Here is a 23,793-nt window from a genome sequence, read left to right on the forward strand (position 1 = left end):
GAGGGACTTATGTTTTAACATGTAATTAAATACAGTTATGTGCTGTGTGTCTTTTTCTTTTTTTCATTTAGCTGATTAATTATCATTTATCTCAAACCCCAGACAGTCTCTTGGCCACTGAAATCCTGTAGTGCCGGATTATTTACACATTATTAAAACAGCTGTGTTTACAAACAGCTAAGCTACTACTTAGGCACATTTATCCCTCATGCAAAAAATAAAGCTTTTTAATTAACACAAGGGATGTATTTTCATGTATCCATGCACTGAGATACAAGCATTGCTGTTTTTAGGGTTTCAAACCTACATAGTAAATGACAACTTCCATGGGGTGTAATTGTATAGCATCAAATTCTCTTCCTCATTCGTTGTGTGTATATAGATACCATCATATACCCCAGCTCCATGGGTCATACATTTCATATTGCTCTTTGCTTCAGTTAACAGGTAGGTGGGTAAAAGGTAGGTGGCCTGCTAAGTACCAGGGGGTGGGTGCGAAGGATTGGGAATAAGCGAATAGCTCAGCCCATTTAACTATTATTACACTGCCTGTCTAATCAGCCAATTGAAATGGGGGATGAGGCAGTGGTTGGACTCCACATATTTGTTGAGACTTAAAGAGATGTGTCTGGCTGTGTGGCACCCTGCTTTCCATAATGCCTCACTTTACCTGAGTGCTCGGTGTTTGATTGCTGTAAATGCAATCAAAATCATGTTTTGGATATGCAGCAGAAAATATTCACCAAAATTATTACCAATTTGTTCCCTGCCACCCCCTACTCATGGGCATCCACAGTGACTGGCAAGGGAGGGGAGACTGGGCTTTCTTTGGTGCAGTACAACTAAATAAGTGGCCTATCAGAGAATGATGAACCAAATAATGAACGTTAATGGGGGCATTTACTAAGAGTTGATTTGTGTTTTTTGCACAAAAAATAGAAATCTTCTGAAGAGAAAATGCTTTTTTTCCATTGTTTTTCATTTGTGCTTTTTTTAAAAGGCTGTTTTAATAAATCATTTGGCATTTGCATCTTTAGAGAAAGTGCATTTAATCACAGTATGGTTTTAAAAAAAACACTAAAACACCTAGGGGCACATTTACTAAGACACGAATCTGAACCGAATTGGAAAAATTCCGATTTGAAAACAAACATTTTGCGACTTTTTCGTATTTTTTGGGATTTTTTCTGCGTCTTTACGACTTTTCGGAAATTGTCGCGACTTTTTCGTTACCAATACGATTTGCGCGAAAAAACGCGAGTTTTTCGTAGCCATTCCGAAAGTTGCGCAAAATCTGGCGATTTTTTCGTAGCGTTAAAAAATACCATAGGAATGAATCATGAGTTTCTTGTTAAATCTGCCCCTTAGAGTTTATTAAAACCACAAATAAACTCATTTCTACGGAAAGAAACAAAAGACTAGTCATTTATTCAAAATCTGAATTGAAAAAGCAAAAATGAATTAAAATGCAGAATGAAAAGAACATGAAAATCATGATTTTTAGTGATTTTTTCTTTTTCGTAACGAATCTTCGTGGACCTACAAATGAAATAAACCCTGAAAACCATGAATTACACAAAAATAGTTGCAATTTGCCTGTTATCTATTGACTTCTACATGACCTCGACACCTTTTAGATGGCATATTGTTATATTTGCATTTTTCCTGGTTTTGGCATATAATAAATGACAAAAAATTTACATGATAAAAGTTATAGTTTTAGCGCAAAAAAAACCTGCAAATCATGGAAAAAGATTACAAATGGTAGTAAATGGCCCCCTTATTATGTATATCCAAAAATCCATGAATTCTAAACATCATAGTATATACCAGGGGTCCCCAAACTTTCTTACTTGTGAACCACAGTCAAATGTAAAAAGACTTGGAGAGCAACACAAGCATCATAAAAGTTCATAAATAAGGGCTAAGCTTGGCTATTCGGTAGCCTCTATGCATACTATTAGCTTACAGGAGGCTTTATTTGGTAGTATGTATGTATGTATGTATATCTTTATTTATAAAGCGCTACTTATGTACGCAGCGCTGTACAGTAGAATACATTAATACAAACAGGGGGTTAATAAGATAATAGATAAATACAAAGTATTACAATAAAGACAAATAAATAAAAGATACAGTTGCAATATGAGTCAAAAACACAAGAGGATGGAGGTCCCTGCCCCGTAGAGCTTACAATCTATATGGGAGGGTAACTTACAGACACAAATAGGCAAATATAAGTGCTGTAGGTCACAGTGGGTGACACTACAATATAAGTGTTAGTTTCCAGATCAGGTGCTAGGTGAGTGCTCCAAAAGGTAGTCTTTAAGTTCAGTTTTAAAAAGACTGAGGGAGGATTCTCTCCGGAGATGTAGTGAGGAGCAGAGGAATGGAGGGCTTTGAAGGTTAAGAGAAGGAGTTTGTAAGATATTCTTTGTTTAATAGGAAGCCACAATAAGGACTTTAGCAGGGGAAGGGCCTGAACTATCCTGGATGAGAGGAGGAGGATTCTGGCAGCAGTGTTTAATATAGACTGTAGGGGGGAAAGATGCGAGTTAGGGAGGCGGTTAGTAGCAGGTTATAGTAGTCAAGTCGGGATAGGATGAGAGCATGCATGAGCAGCCTAGCTGTTGCAGTAGAAAGAAAGAGACGGATTTTGGCAATATTGCTTAAGAAAAAGTGACAGGTTTTGACAGTGGTGTTAATATGGTCAGAGAAGGAGAGATTGGAGTCAAGGATCACCCCCAAACAACGCACCGAATAGACAGGGTTGATGAGGTCACAATAAGGACTTTAGCAGGGTATATCTTGTTTTTATTCAAGCAAAACTTGCCACCAAGTTAGGAATTCAAAAATAACTACCTGGTTTGAGGGCACTGAGAGCAACATCCAAGGGGTTCGTGAGCCACTGGTTGGGGATCACAGGTATATACAATTACAGGACCAACACAATATAATGTAGATGGGGAGATGTATTTTTGCATTCAAAATTGTTGCGGTTTTGTTGCATAATAAATCGCAAAAAAATCATGTTTTTTTCTTCAACAAAATTGGATTTTCGGCAACAAAAAACCTGGACCAAAAAAAGGAAGCATTAGTAAATGGCCCCTTGCTGTAAGGCATTTTTACTCATTTGTACATTACACAGTTTATGACGTGAGTGTTAATATAAATGCAAGTTTACAATTTTTTTAAATTTTGTTTTGTTTGGATTGTTGTCCCCTTTAAAACACTTGCCAAACTGTCTGGACCTACTCTTCTGATCTTTAATCTCAACACGCTCTGATCGGTTTCATGGCCGCAGTGTTATCAGGAGGGCCTGTTACAGACAGCACTGTGATTTAACTGTGACCATATTGTACATCCCAGTGTTGTCTATTTCTGCTGGAGATTTCTCTGCTGTTGGAATTCACAATGATGCCACAGCTGGATAGGAAAAATTGTTTCAGAGATGCAGAGTTCAAGTATGCATACACTTGAGGTTGGGTTTCCTAATTTTATCTTTGTCCTTTCTGTCTGATCCTACACCAGTAATGGAAAGGGGATTTGCATGGGTGGTGGATACATTGCTTTAGGTTTTCAATTCTGATGTCCTGGAGATTTTGTTTCAAACTGAAAATTTAGCAAGATTTCTAATTACAGATTTCATTTCATATCCTTTGTTTATAGGCATTAACTATGCCCATAGACTTTGCCCTAAATTAACGGAATAGTTGCATAGAAAAATGATACATTTGCTTTGACATACAGAACCAGTTATTTTTAATCATTACATGTAGAATGTGTTTTTTCTTTGGAATTGGAAAGTACAGGATATTTCCTCTATACAGGTATGGAATCCATTATTAAGAAACCTGTTAACCAGAAAGATCCAAATTATGGGAAGGCCACCTCCCATAGATAAAATTGCCGCCTACAGTTCTAGGCTGCCTGCATTGGGAGGGTATTCCCAGTGTTGGAAGCCATGTTCTAGCACTCACATGTGCATAATGAGTGAGTGCCACAACTCGCTCATTATGTGCATCAGTGTGACGTAGGTGGGCGTGTCGCATCCACCACTCCTACGTCATACACATGCGCATAATGAGTGAGCGGGGAGTTTTGCTCATTATGCTTATGTGCTGGCGGGGACTGTTTTTTGTTGTTGTGGGATCTATTAGGCCACACCTCTGGTGAGGGAAGCAATTCCGTGATGATAAGTGCCTTTTAAGCAAATAATTCCAATTTTTTTTTTTAAAAATCCCTTTTTCTCTGTAATAAATAAACAGTACCATGTACCTAATTTATAAATCCACATTGAAGGCAAAAGAATCATATTGGTTTAAATGTTTAGTAAAGTTAAGGTATGGTGATCAAAGTTACAGAAATATCCCTTATCCAGAAACCTCCAAGTCCAAAGCATTTTGGATAATAGATCCCATACCTGCACTTAAATACTGTATAACATTGACACACTGTTTACATAAAAATCGGCCTAATTGTTCTCAGTTCTAATGTTTTCAACTGAGCTTTAGTTAAAATGTATTCATTATTTCAGCCAAAGAGCCCCATAATGTAAAAATTAAGTTCCTTTTAAAATTTTAAAATTTTTATTGACAAAGAGCCCCAATTACTTATTTATTGCTACTGCCACCCACGTTCATGGTTTCCTTTGCACCCTGTGTCAATAGGCACAGTGCAGGTGCATATAGTAAATCAGGCGCACATGTCACTTGCACGGCAAACACCAGAAGAGACTTCAGAACAATTGCATCTGATTTGCAATTTTGCAGTTGTTTTAGTTTAGGCAAATCACATCAGGTGCAACACTGTAACTGTAACAATGGTGGTATTCTGGAATTTGATTGAAAACATTGCATTGTGGGGAAAAAAACATGGTGATTGCTCTCAAAACTGCTCTTGCACTTGTGGATGTAAATAACCTCCAAATTATATTTCTGAATGTTAGTAAATAAGCCCCAAGAACTGCATTAATATTTAATTACAATGTATATTTAATTACAATGTAAAACTGTTACATTTTCTTTGATTTCTTAAACATATCTGAAAGATTAAAATGGTAATGGTAAACAGGTGTTAACTCACATTTTACAATGTTAGGTGACGCGTTCATATCCAGCTTCCATAACTATAAATTTAATCTTTTTCAGGACATTATCAATTTTGTTGCCATTTTGTACTTTCCTCCATGACACCCTGTTTTATAAATGTATGTGCCTGGTTTGGCTTCATAAACTTAAAGGAACAGTAACACCAAAAAATTCAAGTGTATAAAAGAAATTCCAATATAATGTACTGCTGCCCTGCACTGGTACAACTGGTGTGTTTGCCTCAGAAACACTACTATGGTTTATATAAAGAATGCAGCTGTGTAGCCATGGGGGCAGCCATTCAAAGGAGAAAAGGCACAGGCACTTATCAGATAACAGATAAAACACTATTGTATTCTACAGAGCTTATCTGTTATCTGCTATGTAACCTGTGCCTTTTCTCCTTTTTTCCAGCTTGAATGGCTGCCCCCATGGCTACACAGCAGCTTATTTATATAAACTATAGTAGAGTTACTGTAGCAAACACACAACTTTTACCAGTGCAAGGCAACAGTACATTATATTTAATTTACTTTAAAACTCTTTAATTTTTTGGTGTTACTGTTCCTTTAAATATAGTTTATAGCCACTCTAAATAGCACATAAGAGAAAAGGTATTTGGAATACAGGTATGGGACCTGTTATCCAGACCTTGCTTTTTCCGTAATTTGTATCTCCATACCTTAAGTCTACTAAAAAAGACTTTAAACATTAAATAAACCCAATAGGATTGTTTTGCTTCTAAGATGGATTAGATGTAGTTTAGTTGGGATAAAGTACAAGGTACTGTTTATTAGTACAAAGAAAAAGGAAATAATTTTTAATCATTAGAATTATTTGATTAAAATAGAGTCTATGGGAGATGGCCTTTCTATAATTTGGAGCTGTTTGAATAATGGGTTTCTGGATAACAGGTCCTATACCTGTGCAATTATTTTAGTACTTTAGTACTTAAGAAACAAGGGTTCAAATGTTATTCATTGCAAAATTTCATACAAAATATTGGACTGTTGCTGTCAAGAAATATTTTATTTGTGGGTGAAGGAGAAAAATGTTTTTATGTGTTCCTAGCCCTACAAACAGCAGACTGAGCCAGTTACACCTTCATTAAAACCTGAGCAATTAATTATATATATACAGTGGTGTGAAAAACTATTTGCCCCCTTCCTGATTTCTTATTCTTTTGCATGTTTGTCACACTTAAATGTTTCTGCTCATCAAACACATTTAACTATTAGTCAAAGATAACGAGTCTTTTACAGCGCTCTGGAGGAATTTTGGCCCACTCATCTTTGCAGAATTGTTGTAATTCAGCTTTATTTGAGGGTTTTCTAGCATGAACCGCCTTTTTAAGGTCATGCCACAACATCTCAATAGGATTCAGGTCAGGACTTTGACTAGGCCACTCCAAAGTCTTCATTTTGTTTTTCTTCTGCCATTCAGAGGTGGATTTGCTGGTGTGTTTTGGGTCATTGTCCTGCAGCAGCACCCAAGATCGCTTCAGCTTGAGTTGATGAACAGATGGCCGGACATTCTCCTTCAGGATTTTTTGGTAGACAGTAGAATTCATGGTTCCATCTATCACAGCAAACCTTCCAGGTCCTGAAGCAGCAAAACAACCCCAGACCATCACACTACCACCACCATATTTTACTGTTGGTATGATGTTCTTTTTCTGAAATGCTGTGTTACTTTTACGCCAGATGTAACGGGACACGCACCTTCCAAAAAGTTCAACTTTTGTCTCGTCGGTCCACAAGGTATTTTCCCAAAAGTCTTGGCAATCATTGAGATGTTTTTTAGCAAAATTGAGACGAGCCTTAATGTTCTTTTTGCTTAAAAGTGGTTTGTGCCTTGGAAATCTGCCATGCAGGCTGTTTTTGCCCAGTCTCTTTCTTATGGTGGAGTCGTGAACACTGACCTTGATTGAGGCAAGTGAGGCCTGCAGTTCTTTAGATGTTGTCCTGGGGTCTTTTGTGGCCTCTCGGATGAGTTGTCTCTGCGCTCTTGGGGTAATTTTGGTCGGCCGGCCACTCCTGGGAAGGTTCACCACAGTTCCATGTTTTTGCCATGTGGATAATGGCTCTCACTGTGGTTCGCTGGAGTCCCAAAGCTTTAGAAATGGCTTTATAACCTTTACCAGACTGATAGATCTCAATTACTTTTGTTCTCATTTGTTCCTGAATTTCTTTGGATCTTGGCATGATGTTTAGCTTTTGAGGTGCTTTTGGTCTACTTCTCTGTGTCAGGTAGCTCCTATTTAAGTGATTTCTTGATTGAAACAGGTGTGGCAGTAATCAGGCCTGGGGGTGACTACAGAAATTGAACTCAGGTGTGATAAACCACAGTTAAGTTATTTTTTAACAAGGGGGGCAATCACTTTTTCACACAGGGCCATGTAGATTTGGAGTTTTTTTTCTCCCTTAATAACGTAAACCTTCATTTAAAAACTGCATTTTGTGTTCAATTATGTTATCTTTGACTAATAGTTAACAGTTTTTGATGAGCAGAAACATTTAAGTGTGACAAACATGCAAAAGAATAAGAAATCAGGAAGGGGGCAAATAGTTTTTCACACCACTGTATATATATATATATATAATATAATTAAATATATAATTATATATAATTATATATTTGTCCGCTTAAACTTTTAAAGGTAAAGTAATTTGTTTGCTGCATTTTTTATTTTTATTAATGAGGAGCCAAAATTGCTGTGTGTGGAATTAAACGTGGAGCCACAAAATAAATTGACAAATTTGTCTGCAATGGGGGATATGCTTATATGTTATATTAAAAATCATTTTAACTGATTGCTAAATATTCTAATTAGTAGTTTTATTACTAAAATCCCAGTCTATGGACTCTCTCACAGCAGTTACTAAAGATGATCTCATGAGAACTTAACTGGTGTTTATATCTATCTAATGCTTGTGTATCCCCGTGTTTGGTAATACAAATAAGAATACAAACAAATGAGACATAAAAGCATTTATATGAATCATCATTTAAAAAAAGCAGTCCATTAAACTGGATATTCACCATGCAGGCAACATCTATAATTAGTGAGACCTAATTAATTTGACCTTGTAACCCTTTTTTGAAATTGTAACAAATAGCAAAGAGTTACCTTTAAAGCCGACAGAAATGTTTACTCATTAGAATGGTAACTAGTTATATTTTTTAACATAAAGATTGTGGAAGCTGCCAAAATCTTCCTCTACACAAGTTCATTCCGGTTCTGCAAGAGAGCTAAGGAATGCTCATTAATGGACCTATACAATACGATTTCAGCAAGCTTTTCTTCCTTTCAGGAACAATTGAGTCAAACATTGATAATAAGTTTAATCTTTTCAAACAGGGAACAGACAACTTCCAAGCTTTTGGAGAGGTTGAGACTTGCTAGATTGTACTTTATGTGAAACCAGCAGCTATTATTCTGGTCAGATTATTTAAAAAAAAAAATTCAAACCTTCTTAAAACATATACTGTATCTAATGAGCTGTGTCCCAGACTCTACTTTCACTGATAATATTAAAAAGAGATGGAAATAAACTGTAAAAACAGTATATTACAGTAAGAACCAACCCTAGACTCATTTGAACTCATTGACTTAAGGGCAGATTTAATAATTTTTGGTTTCAAGTTTGTTTTTACTAAATCAAATAAACTCCCATATCAAATACTAGCTTATTTATTAATAAGAAAAACTTGTTTGAATAAAACATGTTTTCGAGTTTACAAACTTTAAAAACTCGATGAATTAGAGTTTGAGAATACTGACTTCTATAGAAACTTGCAAGCCTTTAGATTGCAAATTTTTACATTTGAGTTTTTGGGGTTTTTGCACTTAATGAATACCAGACATTTTGAACCATAACTCAAATTCAAGTTTTTATGAGCTCAAAAAAACTCCCCCTTAATGTCATAGTGGTCATTTTAAGAGATATAAAAAAAGAGAAAATCCAAAAATAGTGGCACTGCCTGGGTTCATTCTTTCAAAAAATGTATGGCTTATAGAAACAAGTCAACATTTTGGTCTTGCGTTAAGACCTCCACTGGTCTTAATAAAGGTCTTAGAGAGTCAGACTGAACTGTTGATTTGTGCACTGTATATATATATATATATATATATATCCCTCAACATTAGCACACAGGTTCCGGAACGTTGTAGATAATTATAAATTTTCTCGCAGTTTAAGATTAAAGGAGCACTTTAAGCACAAGGGGGATAGAATGACATCCAGAGACGTTAGTGATGCACCCTTTAGGGCCAGAAGTGACTTTGACCCGGTTACCTCTAACACTTCTTTACGTACTTTCTCCCGGATTATTGATTCAACAGTGTCCAATATCCCCAGACAGACACAACATAGGGGAAACCTAAATAAAGAACAGCGGGTCATGCTCAAGGGACTGCAGGAGAATAGAAACATCATTGTAAAACCTGCGGATAAAGGCGGGGCAGTGGTGGTTATGGATTATGAGTACTACAGGACTGAGTTGTTGGGTCAATTGGCGGATACTGGATGTTCATCACCCGCATACTGGGAAATCATACTCCATTAGACACAGGCTCACATGCACCACACGTAATGTGGTATATATTATCAAGTGTCCATGTGGGCTGATCTATTGTGGCAAGACTTGTAGACAGTTAAAGGAAAGGATTAATATGCATCGTGCTACTATCAGGGCTGCTCTGGACCCTAAACCTGCAAAGAAGGAGGGAAAACAGGATATATCTAAACAACCTGTGGCACAACACTGGCTGCATGCTAAGCATCCAGCTTCATCGTTTAAATGCATGCCTATTGATTGTATTTCAGGTGTGCAAAGGGGTGGCGACATTGATCGTATTTTACTCCAAAGAGAAGCATTTTGGACATATGAACTGGATTGCGTGGCTCCTAGGGGCTTAAATAGTTCCTTATCGCTGAACTGTTTTCTGTGAGTTCTTCTGTCCAATTCACATTGGAATTGTGCTGGTATTGTTATTACAATTTATTATATGATATAGGTAAATGGGATCCTCAAGTTGGTATATCTTGCTGTGGAACTGATATGTGCATATGCATGTGAATGTTATAATAGGCAGATCTTGAATTAGATTGGGGGCCCCCACTAATTAGGATAGTGTTTGGTTTGAATTGATTGGCGCAGCGTACATACAATGTTATGATGTTTTTAATCTTATATTGATATATGTTTAATTGTATTTATTCACTTTTTTGTGTACACACTATAAAATCATGACACTGTAATGTGTATATTTTTAACATGATGTATTGTACGGTTTCACGGATTTTTAATGATTGCTTTGCCGAATCACTTCACTGTACTTTAATGATTGTTTTAAAGGGGTATTAATTTAAATAGCACCAGATTTGCACTTGGAATATTTTAATGATAATTTATGGCACTGATCACTTTATAGCATTCGCTGCACATTTTACTGCAGTGGTCACTTTATGGCATGTAATGTTTTAATGACAATTTATGGCACGGATCACTTTGCAGCACTAGCTACATGCTTTACTGCAATAGTCACTTTATGGCATGTGTGCAATAGACACTTTATGTGAGCACTAATTATCTAATGATAATCTATGGCATGGATCACTTTGCAGCATTGGTTACATGCTTTACTGCAATAGTCACTTTATGGCATGGGTGCACTGATGTCACTTCCTATTTGCTGGTTCACTATGGATAAATAGAACATGGGGTTGGTTAGCATGGTTGCCTTGAGAAAGGTCCCGATGGGGACCGAAACGTAACGTTGGCTGTTCATGCGTTTTTAATACACAATTGATTGTTTTTGGAACATAACTCGGTGTTGCTGGTCTTTTTTGGATATTTAAATCATTTACCTTGCACTCGAGCTAAGAGCTGAAGCAGAGTGCCACCCTGGGTTCGCTGCTATATATATATATATATATATATATAAAAGTATAGAATGTCAGCACTCACAGGATTTTCCCTAACGAAGGTTCCAGTAGGGAACTGAAACGTTGGATCAATAAACCACACTTGATTGCATCCTACACTTGACTTATTTTCTGTGAATACTATCATGAAAATCCTGTGAGTGCTGACATTCTATACTTTTATCCTGTGTCTAATGCTCTGGCACCCAGGTATTGCATTTAAATTCTGGTATGCTCTTCATCCTGCATTTTATATATATATATATACATATATATATACACATACACACATATATAATGTTAGAAAACACATATAGCATAGAATGTTTACACACATCTGTGTTGCCTAAAAATGTACAGGAAAGTGTGCATTTGAGGTGCATGATACGGACTGCAGGAGGATACCTAGGGCAGATAGGGTTAATATTCCCTCTCAGTTGATAATTAAAAGGGGTGTGCTCCCACACCTATGGGCTCTTCCTTGGATGTCTCGAGAAGATGGGTCTGTCCTGTGTGTTTGAAGGAGAGACATGGTCTTGGTTGTCCCTGGTGTGTAAGACAAAATCTGAGAGAGTACAAGAAGCCTGTGGAATCTAAATCTGAGACACAGGATGTGTCTGAAAAAGAGAGACAGAGTGCCTGATCTTGAGAGAGAAAGAGAGTGCTAAATGGCCTGTGACTGTGCCTAGAGAGAGGACGTGTTTTGAAGTAAGTGCAACAGGGTAGCTGACCTGGAGAAAGGTTGTGTGGCCTGACTGATAGAGAGAAGTTATCTCTGAACTGTCAGTAATTCCTGGTGTAGACTACAATCACATGTGTGAGAGACTGGTATATTTTGATGTCATATAAAGACAAGCACCTTGTTAATATTTTGAGTGAATATTCAAAGGCAAAGCATTTTCCTGGGTTTTTGGTGTCACTGTCTCATAAGAAACCTGTTTGCCTACCATTATAAAAGCTAATCATCCCACTATATACTATATATATATATATATATATATATATATATATATATATATATATATATATACACAGTATCTATATATATAAATTGTACCATGCCTACATAAAGTACTTTTCTACAGGTCATGGAATTCCAAGGTAACTTTGAATATCATTATATATTACAACAAACAGGAGTACATTATTTATTATAATGCACAAGTTTCAGGGAGTCACGTGAGAGAAATTATATCACTAAGCACTTATTATAACTGATGACATCACTAAGCACTGTTAATAAGAATATAAATTACAGGATATTCATGCCTCTTGTGTATTATATATTTATAACAAAGTGCAGTGAGACACACAAAGAAAGGGTTACAAATAAAGTGTGTTCCACAAGCACAAGCAAGAAGCACTGCAGAGAATCAAGATGCTTGCAGCATCTGCTGCTGGAACATTACACAGTATGGGTGGATAAGCTACTGGGATCAAAGGCAGCATGGTGATCTCTTCCTGTCTAAGTTTACTTGAAATGTTAAGCTTAGGTAAGAATGATTCTACCAGCAACGTAAACATTGCTTGCTGTAGTACAGAACAGTGCTCACAAAGCCAATGGACCCAATAAGGTAAATGCACTCCTGTTTGCAGTACAAGCCAGTCTAAAAGAGAATGCTTTTAATACCCAACAAGTAATTGATAATCAGGGTATTACATCAGCTGCTCCTTTTTCTGAAATCATTTGCTATGTTGACTTTTACTACTTCTACTATATGACCAAGCTGTACCCCTAAATACTGCCTTTAAATGCCCCCCTCAAATTTCATATGTCCTCTTGTTCCCATTCCCTGATGACCCTTTGCATGTGCCCAAAAACTTGGCACTTAGGTCACCAGTAACCATCTAAATTTTCCAGCAAAAGATGTTACCCTAAACCATTCGTATAAATGACAGTATCACTATAAATATAATTTCAGCTGACATTTCTATACAAACTAAATTAAAACAGATCTTTTTAATAGGCCATAATCATGCAAGTCGGGTCAAGTAATCAGTTTATATTGCAATAGCTGTTTTCCAGATCAAAAATTCAGACTATCTAAACAGCACATGTACACACAATTTAGTGGTGAGTCATGTTTGCTTACTCTACACTTACATTCTTTATTTATGTGTCTTGCTAACACACTGCATGTGTCTTCCACTAACTTACAAATAGTATATGTGATACTCAGCCTCACCAGATAGCAGTGATTGCTTCCCGTAACCAATAGAATTGCAAAAGGCTGAACTTGCAGTGAACTGAGAAACTTTGGCAGTACTAAAAGGGTTGATGCCAACAACACCTGCTTAGCAACTAGATATTAAGATGAAAGATTTTTATCACCACATTTTCCAAAAGGAGGAAATGCGGTGATTCATAATATAACAAGCAACTGGGTGATGTATTGTATTACATTTAACTACAAGACAGGTGCATTTTAGGAACATGGGTTAATGCGCAAATGACTGGTGAAGACAAGGAGTAAGATTTTATATATATATGTGTGTGTGTGTGTGTGTGTGTGTGTGTAGCATTTGCTCTGATAAAGTGCCAAGACCTGGCATTAAATGCATTAAAGAATATTTCAAGCTGAATATATTGGGACATGTTCAATAAATGTTGGAGCAGTCTGTAGCAGTCTCTGGTGTTATTTAATAGAGGAAGTGCTTTTGGGAGCATTTTATCCTACAAGGGGCAACACAAGGGTACATATACAGCAATATAGTCGTATTTATAACAATTTAAATTTGTAAATGTAGGGGACAAATTTATAAGAGATTAAGTCACAGCAGAAAAATCCACTTTCTATTTATTACTATGGTATTTTTAGAAGCATTTCGTGGTTTTAGAGGTCTTTGAAACCACAAAAAAAATGAATTTTCTCTGAATTCATGAATGCCAAGTTATTAATTAAAACAGCCTTTTTAAAAAGCAAAACTGGAAAAACATGGAAAAAAACATGAGAAACACAAATTCTTCATATTTTCGCACAAAAGAAGAGGATAGATCTTCCTGACATTGACTTCTATGTGACCTTGACAGCTTTTGGATGGTGTATTTTTTATTTTCAGATTTGTTGCAGTTTTGTTGCACAATAAATGGTGAAAAAAATCATGTTTTTACAGATTTGTCACATAATAAATTGTGAAAAAAATCACATTTTTTCCCATTATGCTTGGGTTGCTCCCCATGTTAATTGCTCATTCATAGACTTCAATAACCACAAAAAAGTTGTGTGGAATGCAAAAAGTTGCCTCATTGACTTCAATGCATTTTGCAAATGTTTCACTCATCACTAGGCCTGTTACAACTCTTGTCATATGCACCACTTCACATATTGCCATTTAATTCTGCATCATAAATGTTCCTTCTGATATTTACCCACCTCTGCCATATTACAGGGCATGGCAGATACATGCAATATTGTGTGTATGGAATTACCCTCAACCCTCAGAATCTTCTACATCAAAGCTGTCCAATTGGAGGCCTGCAGGCCAGATATGGCCCTCTAAAGCAGCAGCACAACCTAATCTTGCGGAGCCCCCTGCAAAAAAATCGTCTAAGGGCCCAGCATGAACAGTCTCTTCTCCCCCACCCCAGCCTTACCACACCTTCATCCCCATCTGCACCACTATTTTAAAGGTAGGAGGCCAGACTTCACTGTATGACACCATCATCAAACGCATCTGTACAGGCTACAGATTATAACATATAGCCCATTTTACACACTGAATAGTAATTATCTGTGTATTTATAGCTATATATGAATGGTATAATGGCAGACCAGATATTTCCCTCTAAAGCAGCAGTCTCTTCTCCCCCATCCCAACCTAAGGACAGCAGGGGGGTGTAGCTAGGAGAAAATATGGATTATAGAAAGGGATCCATATCTCCTTTGCTTTAAGGTTCACATCCTCATAAATCACATATTGGTTATGAGGAGGTCTTATGCTTTCCAATGATATGAAACAAGGACTGCCTATACCCACCAGTTAGGAAGGATAGCTTCTGGGGGACTGGTACATGAGACACCCCTCATGTTTGGTATCATTTTGATCACCCCCATATGGGTTGAAACAAGCCCCTATTTTCATAATAATATTGGGTACTGGCAAGTACCAATATTATATGACAAGAGACTGGCATGAGAAGTGCAGCTCTCAACAGGGGGGGTCATGTGACAAGCTCCTGGACACTCCCTCCTCATGCATACAGTAATGAGGGAGGGTCCCAGCAGGAAGATAAAAAGGGCACAGACCCAGGTACTAGTTAGCTCATTCTTGGGTCCCAATCTGTTGGGGGATGGGCTCAATTTTCAAAACTCTTACCTCAGGAGGACACAAAAGATAACTCTGTAACGTACATAGGGTTTCTCTGTGTTTGATTCCCTTTTATTATATTTACTGTTTGTATGTATATGTCTCTTTTTGTAAAATCTTTTTAAATGCACTGTGTACCTTTGTAATATTAAATATAATATGTAATAAGTTCTATCCTTTGGCTCTATAAAGATCCCCACATACCTTGTTTACATGTGAATATATTAACTGCTTGGCTGTGTGTGTGTTGAGTAGGGGGGCAAATTCTGTGTAAATGCTAATTAACTAGTTGACTGTTAGCAGGAGAGTGTGTTTGACTGTAATTTAACCCTTTCTACAGTAAGAAAGCTTGTGTGATATATTTGTGTATTAGGTTGTGTATTATCGCCTGTTAATGATAGATGGTGGTAGCGAATAGTTATTTGGGGTGGTGGTGTGTTTGGGGGTGCTTGATGTTAGTCTAACCTGAGCGAAAGGTGACTGAGTGTAACCCCTTGTTGCCCTGACCCCGTATCATGTGTGTCTGAGAGTGGCGTGTTCTTGACAGACACCATCATCAAACATCTTATATGAAAAATACTCGTCCCATTACATGTTATAAACTGGACAGCACTATTCCACATGATGCTCTGATGATATCTTGATAGAGGCTTGGACAGCTTGGGGATTTTCATACAATCTACAAAAGGTCTATTAGTTCTCCAAATATTAATTTAAGATCTAAGTCTGCAATGAAGGAAAGCAAAATGTGGGAGCCTTATTAAGAGTTGGATATTTAGCATACTTATATATATCAAACAGTTGCACTGTATGGCCTGGATCATATTTATATTATGTTATCTTTTATTTTAGGAGCATCCTGAACCAGATAGTGATGAGAATTTTTTTTTTACCAGACATGGATTTGCTGAAAATCTCTACATTTCACCATTGGCAATTTTTTTGTGAAACTGACATATAATTTGCAGTCACAGCAAGAAACCTGCGGTCGTGGCAAAAAAAAAAGCACCGTCACGGAAAAAAAGGTTGTGTGCATTAAAAAAAGTCGTACAGTAGCAGCATTTCTAAAATTTTTCACCGTTTCACTAATTTTTTTTCACTAATTTTCTGGCAAAGCGATAAAGGAAAGATTTGTTCATCACTAGAACCTTCCTCTTCTTTTTAACTATATTTTTATGCTGCATTAAAAACCTGCCACTTTTTCCTCCTTAATATTGCTAAGATACGCCTATTTCTTTCACAATTAACTGCTAAAACACTAATCCATTCCCTCATCCACTTATAAAAATAAAAATTTTAAGAACTATTCAACCTTGGACAAAAAGTTAATAGCAGAGCATATAATATAATTAAAGGGGTAATTAAACTTTTATTGTCATAATGTAGACCAGTGATCCTCAACCAGTGGCTCTTGATTAGAAAACCACGTGTACATAGCCTCCTGTAGGTTGCCAGTCCACTAAGGGGCTGCCAAATAGCCAATTACAGCCCATATTTGAGTAGTTGAAGAGTTTTTTATGCTTGGGTTGCTCCCTAACTGTTTTTACATTTGAATGTGGCTCACAGGTAAAAAAAAGGATCTGAGAAAAAATTAAAATATTGCTAAGAACTGGACATTCTATAGCATACTTAACATTAATTTAAAGCTGAACTGCCCCTTTAAATATGAAGTCAATGTAAAAATGCATACATGAGAACAATATTTAAAATTGCACTTAACTATCAATTTATGGTAAGTATGTATTGTATATCCTTTGACTGATGTGCTGAAATCTGAGCCATAGAACAATATGGCAGAAGGAAGGAAACTCATAAACTGTGGTGGAACTTTCATTAAGTGCTTAGTGATGCACAGACAGCTTTAGAAATGCACTGTAAAACTGATTCATTGCAAAACAGTTGTGCAAATGAGTTACAAACACATCTGTACAAGCTACAGGTGATAACATATAGCACATTTTACACACTGCATAGTAATTCTCTGTGTATTTATAGCTATATATGAATAGTATAATGGCTAGAATGGTTATGCTGAATAAGTAGCATGTATACCCTGTTTTTAAGAAAAAAAAATGTAAGTGGAAACTTAAGAGAATATTTTGTATGCCTTGTTCTGTATTTTTAGAATGTGCTAACTACAAAACGTTCTAATTCGTAGCATCACGGAAAATTAATTTTACTGATTCTTTCATTTTAATCCAATGCTTGTTAGTTTCCGGAGTTTAGCGATGCAGTGCAGTGCAGCCACTTAGCTCTAATTCCCCATAGCCGAGAATAAAGTCAACTGCTCAAAGCAATCAAGCACATTCTAAAGAACTGCTCTGACAAACCTTGCTAATTTGTTCCTAAAATGAAAGTGTTAACAACTCACAAAAAAAGGTATTTCCCAATTCAACATTTAGAGAAATACATTAAATGCATAATTTAAATGACATGCTCTAAACAACAAATGAACAATATTATGTAGAAGTTACTATGCAATGTAGCACTTTTAAAATCAACCCAACATTTATTATGCGGTTGGTCTTGAGAATAAGCAATTAGGATGACCCTTGTCAGGACCTAAAGAAAGCCTTTCAGAAACCTGTCAGGCCACTTTGTATATTTAGAACTTTAGATTTCATTGTGCTCTGAAAATAAGAAAAAAAATCCCTTTCCAGATGTTTTTCCTGAGAATAATAAACTCTTTTTCTAATGGGTCTGAGTTTGTGTGTTTACAATGGCTTGTAATTTTGGTTTCTAGCAATGGATCACACAATTATAACAGAAAAAGACCCTCATTTCCTGAGGTGAAAAACAGAAAGGTTGAAATTGTATGTTTTTTTTTTTACTTCTTCTTTTTAATGAAATTGGACTACCTAAAGGAAAAAGTTTCAAGGTTCAAACAATGCCTCTTTTTGAACTGTTTCCCCTGTAGTAAATTGAGCTAACCTTTCTGTACAATCAACAGCTGTGGGAAAGAACCATTCTATGACATTTTATTAATTGTTCTTTCAGTGCCAGACAACAGCCAGAGGACAAATTATCATTTTAAAATGATATGAAAAATAAAAAGCTGCATTTACTTGGCAGCAAGAACATTTGCACATTTACAATTTTTTTTAGAATGGTATCATATGTTTAGGTGTACATTTTGACACATATGGAAATTTCAAAACCTATAATTGTATCATGGTTTGTTTGATCTGTGATGCTTACCAAACAAACATTTTCCTTTCCTACCTGTATTCTTTGCATTGACTTTGAACTTAGAAAATAGACATTTAGGGCTCATTTACCCTTGCAAAGTGCATGACAAATCTCATTAATCAAAGGTTTGTGCATGAAAAGGTGCTTCTTGCCTTTCTGCATAGTTCAGTACCAGGGGCTGCCATTAGGCAAGTTGAGAAACCTGCCTCAGGTGGTAGCAGCCTGCAAGTTACCAAGGGTGGCAAAATACTGCTCCTGTAACTTTAAGAAATTCAATTTTTAAATTGGAATTTCAGCTCCACTACTGCAGAGAGCACAACTGATGCAGCAATTGGGGCAGCATCCAAAAGATTGCCTCAGGGTGGCTAGGACCCCATGTTTGCCACCACTCAGTCCTTCCTGCCCCCCTTTTGTGACTTATGCTCACCCTGGTGGCAGAAGCTCCACAAGCATGAATTTGTATGTAATTCATCAGTGCAGGCTAAAGGGGCACATTGACACTCTCCACAAGTTGCAAAGAGCATTTATGGACAGAAGTACTATACATCAATATGTCCAACATTCATGCCTAGGTATGGCTGGTAAAAGGTATTGCTAACGTTTTTTTTTTGTTTTTTTTTTGTTTTTTTTTTAAATAATACATATTCCTTAACCTGGTTTTCTTTTCATTGTAATACAATATAACAAAAATAGCAAAAGTTAGAAATTGTTAAAGCATAGAGATTTTAAGACTTTTGATCAGGCTTTGATTTGTGGAAGGGTCACCAAGGCCCCAGTCTAGGGCAGCATTCCACTGGCCATTAAAGGCAATTTTTCTCCCTTAATGTTTAGTGCAACTGTATTGTAATGGGGTTTTTTTTCCATCTGATTAAATTGCCATTTTCATTTCTTGCCATTATCAACTTGAATAGACAATAAAAAAAATAGTTTGGTGTGTCTCATATGTGGAATGTTTTAGTCTAACTGCCAACTGTGGGATAATTAAGGCTTTTCAAAACCATTTTCTGTTTTACTAATGATGAGTTTGGTTTTAGTGGGCCTCTGCAAAGGATAATTGAAGTTTTGTTTCTCTAAGGAAAATGCACTCATCCATGTAACGGATCCTCTTCCATTTGAATATTTGTTGAATAATTTGATGCAATTTCACATCAGTTTGAACTGTTGGGTTTGTCACACAGAATCACATAGTCTCAAATTATATGTGGATCACAGGAACTGTTAATTATGAGTAACAAATATGTTGTTAGGATATTGTTTTTGAATTTCATTCAAGGTTAAATAATTCTGTAATAATTACAAACTGCATGTAAAGTATAGTAATGTAATGTACTGTTACATCTGCCAGATAAAGGTTCTGCCAAGAAAATCTTACAAAATTAAATTCATATTTTCAACTCTGTTTCAGTTCAATTTGTAGTGAAAGATGTCTTGTGCCCATGTGAGGATTTCCTCATTTGAAGCAATAAGGGTTGGGTATCTCCTTCTGTGCATATTAATGTCCCTAGACAGTCAGGGTACATAACAACTTTTTGTTGACTTTTTTGTCATTTATTAAACAATACTTTTATCTTTTTTTGAAAAAAAAAGTGAGCAGTAGGAGAGCGAAAGAAAGAAAGAAAGCAGGGATGAAAGAAGATGAGACGAATGATAGACCTAAAATGTATAAGTTGAGTTATTGAGTATGTATTGAGTTATTGTAATAATCATGCCATGAAGCACAAAGAATAGCATTTATTTTTTATTTTGTAAAGCCTGGAAGAGACTAGGTGCTACTTCAAGAGGTATATGTATTGTTGTTCATTAATACTGACCCCAGTCGTTAAAGTTTATATTCTGTAATTATGTATTCTTTGAGTCATAAATGTAGTGGTCTTTTCAGTGGAAAAATATAAGTGGGCATTTTTAACTTTTCCAGCAGTGTCCAAAGTAGCCACCAGGTCTGGCTCTAGACTATGCAACCCCAGGCTCCATCCAAGAGATAAATAGCTTGATGTAAGAGTGAATGATGTTGGAGTGCAACCATTCTCAGATCCCCAAATTTTGAGTCTGCTTTGAGTAGGCAGGTGAGAAGGTGTGCCGTGCTACATTTTGTAAGCCAACTGAAACAACATTTAAGTCTGCTATTGTGTACTTCCTGGATGAGGCAATATTAAACATACAGTAGTAACTGTAAGTTGTGTTAATTAAACACACCCTTTGAGTTTATGAGTTCCAGCCACACAAGTTACCACATCTGTCTGTCTGCTTCTCCTACTTGGGGATGCCAAGTACAGTAATGACGCCCAATGTAATCATGTGATTGACTATTAGTACTAGATTGGGCAGAAACATGCATATTTGTTTTTAAGTGCATTTGTACTTACCAGCTTACTAAATACTTACACTTTGGCCATTGGTGCAGTGCTGAAGTCCTAATTTCAGTTTTGACCAAGACACTATCTGCAAAGAGTTTGTAAATTCACTCATATATGGATGGGTTTATTCTAGGTACTTTGGTTTTATCCACACTCCAAAAACATAGAGGCAGGTAAACTGGTCCCTGCAGAATTTGACCCTAGTGTGTGAATGTTATAAAGTGCTTAGATTGTAAGCTCTCTTGGGCCAGAAACTGAAGTGAATAATTAGCAATCTCTTTAAAGCGAAGTTTAATAGTGCAATATACAATTTTGTGATATAAATAATTAAAAATAAACCAAAACTATCAAGAAGAAGATGAGAGTGACAAAAGTGAGTGATAAAAAGGAGGCAGTCCCAGAAAAGCATGAACTGCAAGATAAAGCAAGAAAAGGGTATATCAACGAGGACCATAGTATCATCATAGAAACATGAAAGGGACTGAATTCCTGCATACAAATACATTCCAACACCATAGTGAATATTCGGTACCATGCAGCCTGAACATTTGGAGAATATCCACACAAACTGGTAAGAGTGTTTAGCTTGCAAAATTTTTAGTCTGAGTAAATGGGGGCAAACATAACTCAGCAATATATTATAGCAATAGCAGTGGATATTTCCAAACAGAATCCATCCTTCTCCAGCAACTGATATTAATGTAAAAATATGGGGTGCAAAGACCTGTACCTCTACAGGCAAGGTGAAAAAGCCACCTTTGGTAACTTTAAGAGCTGATAGCGCTCTTTGCACTAGCTATGCAACCCCCCCAGGACCCGTCCCAACTCTAAGGAGGAAAGTAAGGAGCGAGTGGGGGGGGGCGGCATGAGGGAAGCAGCCCCAAATATGCTGCTGGGCATATCATATCAACCTTGGATTTGAAGTGGGTCATAAATTGTGTGTGTCAGTAAAAATTGTGAATTAAATGACATGAATACATCATGTGTTTTCATACTTTGAGTAAAAGGGGTTAAGGTTAGTGGGTGGGATCAGAACCCCACCCATCACTGCAAATATATAATTATGTTGGGTTGAAAACCCCAACATACTGTTCTTCGACTTTAGCTTATTCTTCCGCTTCTTCTTCTTCTTCTTCTTCTTATTCTTAGCGCCCCCCATTTTCTAAACGCTACTCCTCCTACAGTTTTAGGGGTACAATACCCAAACTCCCCACACTTCTTCGCCCTATAGCGGAGCAGGTTGCTTGTGCTTTTCTAAGCGATCCGGCCCCCCATCTTTCTGTGGCGCCGCTCCGAACCCCCCAATTTTCCCATTGACTTTGACAGGGAAGATTTTCAAACTGCTGCCACTCTTACAGCTTTGAAACTACACTCCCCAAACTTGAATAACATAATCATGGGGTCACCCCGAATGAAGCAGCAACATTTGTTGGATGACCCCAAAGTGGGAGGGGCCAACAACAGCCAATCAAATTTTGATCATTGACTTTAATGGGGAAATTGAAACTGCTGCCAATCTTACAGCTTTGAGGCTACACTCCCCAAACTTGAATCACATAGTCATGGGGTCAGCCTGAATGAAAATAGGATGATTATTGGATGCCCAAAAGTGGGCGGAGCTGTGAACCGCCAATCAGATTTTACCTATTGATTTGGCGGAAATTCAACCTGCTGCCATTCTCACAGTAATAACACCGGGGTCCCCAAACTTTTTACACTTGGTCACTAGGGGACTGCAGTTTAAGTTTTGAAAAGTGGGCGGAGCCAATAAAATTTCACCTATTGATTTTTTTTGGTTTGATGCCAGATTTTCCAAACTTTGCAGGTCAGTCACTGGGTGACTACGCATTCAGGTTTTTGTTTTTTTTCCAAAAACCCACAAAGTGGGAGGGGCCAACAACAGCCAATCATATTGCACCCATTGACTTTTATGGGGAAATTGAAACTACTGCTAAACTTACAGCTTTGAGGCTACACTCCCCAAACTTGAATCACATAGTCATGGGGTCAGCCTGTATGAAAACATGATGATTGTTGGATGCCCAAACAGTGGGCGGAGCTGTGAACAGCCAATCAGATTTTACCTATTGGCTCGGCAGAAATCCAACCTGCTGCCCGTCTCACAGTAATAACACCGGGGTCCCCAAACTTTGCAGAGTTAGGCACCAGGTAACTGTGGTTCAAGGTAAGAAAAAGTGGGTGGAGCCACCAACAGCCAATCAGAGTTTACCTATTGACTTTCAATGGGGAAATCCAACCTGCTGCCATTCTCACAGTATTAACACCAGGGTCCCCAAACTTTTTACAGTTGGTCACTAGGAGACTGCAATTTTAGTTTTGAAAAGTGGGCGGAGCCACCAACAACCAATCAGATTTCACCTATTGATTTTTATTGGTTTGTTGCCAGGGTTCCCAAACTTTGCATAGTCAGTCACTGGGTGACTACGCATTTAAGGTTTTTTGTATTTTTGTAAGTGGGCGGAGCCACCAACAGCCAATCAGATTTTACCTATTGACTCTAAATGGGGAAATTCAACCTGCTGCCATTCTCACAGTATTAATACCAGGGTCCCCAAACTTTTCACAGTTGGTCACTAGAGGACTACAGTTTTAGTTTTTTAAAAGTGGGCGGGGCTGCCAACAGCCAATCAGATTTCACCTATTGAATTTTATTGGTTTGATGCCAAAGTTCGCAAACTTTGCACAGTCAGTCACTGCGTGACTTCGCACTCAAGGTTATAAAAAGTGGGCGGGGCCACCAAAAGCCAATCACATCTCTATCATTGTTTTCAGTGGGAAAATTTTAACTGCTGCCATTCTCACATGTTTAATGTCAGGGTCCCCAAACTTTGCACAGTTTGTCACTAGGTGACTATGTTCCAAGTTTAGAAAAGTGGGTGGGGCCAACAACAACCAATTAGA

Source organism: Xenopus tropicalis, chromosome 7, assembly GCF_000004195.4.
Source record: "Xenopus tropicalis strain Nigerian chromosome 7, UCB_Xtro_10.0, whole genome shotgun sequence".
Taxonomy (NCBI): domain Eukaryota; kingdom Metazoa; phylum Chordata; class Amphibia; order Anura; family Pipidae; genus Xenopus; species Xenopus tropicalis.